Genomic DNA, 6085 nt, shown 5'->3' with positions numbered 1-6085 from the left:
AGGGCAACAGGCGAGGCCAGGAGGGAATGAGGCCGGCAAGGCTGGCGGGGCCAGGCTACCAACCAGTTTCCAGCAGCACAGCAGGGAGCCGCGGAGGGTTCGAGGCACTGGGTAATGACAGGACTGCAAGAAGATGGGCTGGCAGGGGAGCCAGGGGCCAGCAGGGAACCTGTGGCCATAGGGGTCCAGCCGAGGACAGGGGTGGAGGGTGGCGGGCGATGGAGGAGATGTTTACGAGGCAGAATCACAATGCCAGGATGAACGGCTGAATGTGGAGAGAAGGGAAGGTGGGGGCCAGGAGGGCAAGGGAGTCCCCATCTCTGACTCCACACCTAAAGTGAATCGTGGGACCTGATCCCAAAATAGAGGACATGAGAGGAAAAGAAACAGGTTTGGGTTGAAAAGGGTGGGGAGGGCAGATGGCCCCAGCAGCCAGCGGTCAAAGGCAAACCTCTTCGTTGTTCTTAAAGCCATCAGTCAGCTTGACAGTGGCTGAAGCCAACAGCGTCTCACCAGCCGTCACGTCCTGGAACAGCAGCTCATCTCACCGGGAATTGAGTGGTGGAGGGAATCAATCGGGAGAATTATATAGAGGGGGAGGAGACTAAATAGGAGGAGAAGGCCTCACAAGATAAGCTGACCTTCGCGCAAAGCCTTGAAGGAGGAGAGGGAGGAGTTCCGTGAATCTTCAGGGAAGAGCATCGCAGGCGGAAAGGGCAGCCGTGTTCTGCGTGTTCTGTGCAGCTGGCACAGAGTGAAGGGGAGGCCAGGGCGGGAGGAGACAGCAGGGGAGGGATGGGCGAAGGTAGTGCTCAGGGTACAGATTTTTTCAGAGGATGCCCAGAGACGGACTCTGGCTTTTATTCTGCATCATAGGGCCCGGGAGACTGAGCGGAGGTGTGACATGGAGTGTGACTTACATCATAAGAGGATTCTGCTGTGTTGATGCTAATGACGACGAGGGTGGAAGAAGCCTGGGGGCCAGTTAGGAGGTCATTGCCGTGATCCAGGTGAGTCACGGCAGCGGCCGGGGGAGGTGGGAAGCCAGTCCCCAAGGACGAGGCCCTGGGAGAAACCCAATAGGCAGTGAGGGAGTATAGCCGCCATGATGGAAATTCCCAGAGTAGGGCTTTGGTCACAGAGAAAGGGAAATGAGAAGAGGAGCGAGGCCTGGAAAAGAGAAAGAAGTTTGGGAATAAGAAAGATAAGGATGTACAATCTTGAGTCATCAGAGCTTGGAGGAAAGGTGCAGCCCAACTGCTACCTGTTAGATGGAACCCTAAGTCCAGAGACAGATGAACCCAAAGCCACATAGAAAGGTCGAGCAGTGTTATCAGCTGATCTGCTGATTCAGCAAGGTACCCCTGCAGGTAAAGACTGGAGGAGTAGAGGCTCCAACTCCTTTCCATGGGTAAGAGAACTTTGAACAGAGGAAGAAGAACTGGTTAGAGGTAGGGCCAAATAGGTGGGCCTGGACGTGCCGGCCACAGGGAGGTACAGGAGGTTTGGGAGGGGAAGGGCGTGACACCTTGGGAGAGGCTGGCCCAGGGTGACCCATCGCTTAAATAACAATGGGCTTCTGGGACTGTGGCTGCACAGCCAGACACCCCAGTGCCCTTTCCTCTTCCCACAGCCACCCAAACATGGCATCACACATCTTCTGTTGCTGCTGCCAGGCCAACGAGGGGCCTTCTTCCACCGTTGACTCACGTAGTCCGAGAACATCCCGGAAGCACCAGCCACGGTCCTATGGTAGGTCCCAGGCCTCTGTGTGTGTGTGTGTGTGTGTGTGTATGTGTGGAGTTGGCAAGAATACTGGAGTTACCTCTCGGGATGGCAGTCTTCCCAGCCACCCCCTGCTGGGACACCTCCGATTTCTTCCAGCATTTCGGGGGTGTGGGACTAAGTCACCCAAGCCTGTAACAACTTAGCCTAAAGATTATATTATTTATTAGATACCAGATATTAGTTAAGACCACTGGCTTGCATCCTACATATGAGTCGAATTCTGCCTCAGCCACTTACTAAGCTTGAACATGTCACCGAATGTCTCCGAGCCTCAGAGTCCTTCTTTACAAAAGGGGAATAATGATAGCACATTACCTACTTCTCAGGTTATTGGGAGGATGAAATGAGGTAGCATATGTAAGCGCCTAGAACACGGTCCTGTGCGGAGAAGGCACTCGAGAGGCAGTAACTGTATATGTGTTCTGGTCAGGACCAGCAAGGCTTTGCTGATGTAACAAGTAAACCATAAAATCTCAATTGCTTGACCCAGTTTGGGGTTATTTTTAGCTCAAGCCAGCAGAATTGTTTTTTTTTTTTAATTTAAATATTTTTATTTATTTCTAGGAGAGAGAGACAGCGTGAGCAGGGGAGGGTCAGAGAGAGAGGGAGACACAGACTCCGAAATAGGCTCCAGGCTCTGAGCTGGCAGTCAGCACAGAGCCCAACGCGGGGCTCGAACCCACGAACCACGAGATCATGACCTAAGCGAAAGTCGGACGCTTAACCGACTAAGCCACCCAGGCGCCCCCAGCAGAATTGTTTTCAAGCCATTTAATAACACGAGCAGTTCCCATGCGGGATATGACCAAGACCGGTTGTCTGCATGTAATTCAAAGCCTTTACCGAGGACTGACATTTTCCTTCATTCTTTCAGATCTGAACACAGATTCTTGCACACATGGTTTGAAAAAGAGACACCCATACCACCCCTCCAATATTTGGGTGCTAAAAACATACACTACTGGGAGACCCTGAGCATGCTAGTTGGCAGCCCCCATGCCATGTGCCTGCCTGAGGGTCTCCAGGAGGAAGAGGGCGGTGAGCAGGAGCTATGAAGATGGATTCGGAAACTCCCCGGGAGGAGAAAACATCTGAGCCATTCCTGTGCCACCAGCGAGAGTCGCTCTAGCCATGGCAGGAGGAGCTGCCTCCAATTAAAACCCTTGGTTGCATCACAGGACTGGGTCCCTCTTCTTTTCCCTTCCCCCAGGCCTGTTTCTGAGATTCCCTTGCAAGTGAAGGAATCAGAACCCGGTATCTCTTGTAAAGAAACGTGGTTGAATCCTTCTAAAGCCTTCTCAGTCACTCCTAACCAACCCAACGAGGAAGTGCTTAGGAGAGGCTGGTTCGTGTAACAGGTGGCTATAAGTGGATGCTGTAGTAAATGTTGGAGCTTGCACGCACAATTCTGCTCATCTGCTGGGTGACCCCATCTGGTGCTCAGGGCCATAGTGACCAGTGGGGCAGGCTGTGCAGACCTCTGCGAACAGCAGCCCTCGGGTGATGCAATGTGCAGCCAGTGCAGATAAACGAAGCTGTTTGCTAAAAAGCAGTGCAAAGGGGCACCTGGGTGGCTGAGTCGGTTAAGTATCTGACTTCGGCTCAGGTCATGATCTCATGGTACATGGACCCTGCATCGGGTTCTCTGCTGTCAGCATAGAGCCCGCTTCATATCCTCTGTCTCCTTCTCTCTCTGCCCTTCCCCCACTCATGCTCTCTCTCTCTCCCTCTTTGAAAAATAAACTGACATTTAAAAAACATTTTTTTTTAAAGCAGAGCATGTAGGGGTTCCTGGGTGGCTCTGTCCATTAAGCGTCTGACTCTTGATTTCAGCTCAGGTCATGATCTCACAATTCATGGGATCAAGCCCCACATCAGGCTCTGTGCTGACAGCATGGAGCCTGCTTGGGATTCTCTTTCTCTCCCTCTCTCTGGCCCTTCTATCTCTCTCTTCTTCTCTCTCTCTCTCAAAATAAATAAACTTTTAAAAACATTTTTTTAATAAAATGCAGAGCATGCAAACATGAGTAATATGCAGGACATCCCAGGGGGCTTCAACTTTAGCCAGGGCACTAGGCACAGAAGCATCTTACTCCAATCTAATAGGACAACTTGGAGGAGCAAGGGAATGGGAAGCATTTTGCAACCAACTTGGGGCCTTGGGGAAGGCTTCCTGGAAGAGATGGTGGCTGGAGTTTTCTGAGTGTTGAAAGGGGATTGGCCAAGCAAACAGGAAGGGGAATGGTATTCCAGAAGGGGGTACAAAAATAAATTTGGAAATCAGAGGCACAACTTGGGAGTGGTGGGAGGGAACAAACGCCGATGTTTGGAATGACTAATGTGAAAACCTGAGCCAGGGTGTGGTGGGAGGTGAGGGGGGCAAAGGATCATTGAAAGTTTCATATTCTAGGAAAGGAGGTGGGTTGGGGGCCCACAGGCGAGTTTTAGGCAACCGAAATGACATAGCCCGATTTCCGATGTTTGAGATGTGAACACGGTGAGTTGTTAAGAAGATAACTTCTCCTCCTAGCACTCCCTGTGTCAGCCCTGGCCTCCGAAAAGAGAGGAAGGAAGAAAACTGATGTCTTACATCATAGTACTGTCGACTAAAACTCATACCTACGATGGGAAGCCCATTCTGGCCAGGAGTGTGTAAATTCTGGTAGATCACTCTTCTGAGTGCTTTATAAATATCACCTCACTTAGCATAATAACCCAACAAGGTTAGTACAATTACTACCGTGGTTTTACCAAGTAGGAACCTGAGACACAGAGGGCTTATACGTCTCTGAAGGTTATACTAATAGCAGTGGCAGAGCTGAGACTTGAACCCAGGACGCCTGAGTCCAGAGTTGACATTCTTAGGCAACCAGCTATGCTGCCCTTCACTATGATAGGAAAGCAGCATTCATTTATTGCTCCAAATTGACTGTTCATTGCCTACTCTTCAAAAATGGAGCTGGGCCTTTTAAATCTTTTTTTTTTGGCAGCTGGTGCAGTGCTACGTTTTGTCAGTAGGGGGCGCTGGAGACATGGGCGGAAGAAGGGCTCTCCTTCCTGGTTCTGGTGAGCTTAGGGTAGCAGGATTCCGCAGCCCAAGCAGTTCCTCCAATTATCTGGCTCTGGCAGTGTACAGGCACCAGTTCCTGCCACCCAGAAGCTTCTCCAACCTCAGGCTCCTGCAGTGTAGACAACTTTCCAGCACCCAGATCCTGCATGGTGATAAGCAGTACTTAGCAGCCCACAGCTTTTCCCAGTGCCTACCATCAAACTGGGAAGGGCCTCCATCTCTCTGTGATACCTTTCCCTGGCACCTTAAAGTGCAGATTTCTAGGGGCACCTGGGTGTCTCAGTCAGTTGAGGGTCCGACTTCAGCTCAGGTCATGATCTCATGGTTTGTGAGTTCGAGCCCCGCGTCGGGCTCAGTGCTAACAGCTCAGAGCCTGGAGCCTGCTTCGGCTCTGTGTCTCCCCCTCTCTCTGCCCCTTCCCTGCTCACACTCTGTCTCTCTCTGTCTTTCAAAAATAAACATTTAAAAAAAAATGCAAAGTTCTAGAATCTCCTGTCAACACATCATCTCAGGGGACTTCTCTGCATCCAGTGAGCCATGGCCGTGTCCTTCCCAACAAAATCCAGATTTCAGCTGGGGCTGGGGCATGGAGACACCTTCTCTGAGGGGCTCCATCTCAGTCCTAGGGGTAAGGGCTGCTCCTTACATGGGATCTTCCTATATTCTTTACAGTCTCTTTACTTACTTCCAATCCATTATTCAAATTCCCTGTTGTAATTACTAATTCTTTATGTTTAACTTCCCATATTCAAATTGCCGTGTGGCTTTTGGCTTCTGGTTGGATCCCGACTGACACCAACATGTAAGGAGAGGCCGCAGGGGTAGGTAACACAGGCATGAACTGGGACAGCAGTGCTGGGCTAGAGACCAGAGACCCAGGTGAGAGAAGGTTCCTCAGGCAGAGCTGGCCAGTTCCCAACTCACAGCTACACAGAGAAGATTCTGGAAAAGGAGGTTCTTGGTTTCTTCCGCCACGCCCAGAGCTGAGAAGAAGGGTGGTCCTGAGACCAAGCTGACAACACACAGATCATTTCATCCTGGGCCGTGTCAAGTTGGAGGAGCCCTTGGGACGTCTAGGTGGCCGTATCCAGAGGGAGGGTGGAAATACGTAGCAGAAAAGGGTAGGGGAGCAAGAAGACTTGCCGAGTGTGTGCGCGTGATCAGTTCACTAGGCTATAGTGTCTCTTCCACTCAGGGGAAGCCCTGCCCCCCCCCCCCCACAAACCA

This window comes from Crocuta crocuta, unplaced genomic scaffold (assembly GCF_008692635.1).
Source record: "Crocuta crocuta isolate KB4526 unplaced genomic scaffold, BGI_CrCroc_1.0 scaffold95, whole genome shotgun sequence".
In the NCBI taxonomy this organism is placed as follows: Eukaryota; Metazoa; Chordata; class Mammalia; order Carnivora; family Hyaenidae; genus Crocuta; species Crocuta crocuta.
The sequence above is the reverse complement of the archived record's forward strand: the minus strand, read 5'-3'. Positions refer to the sequence as shown.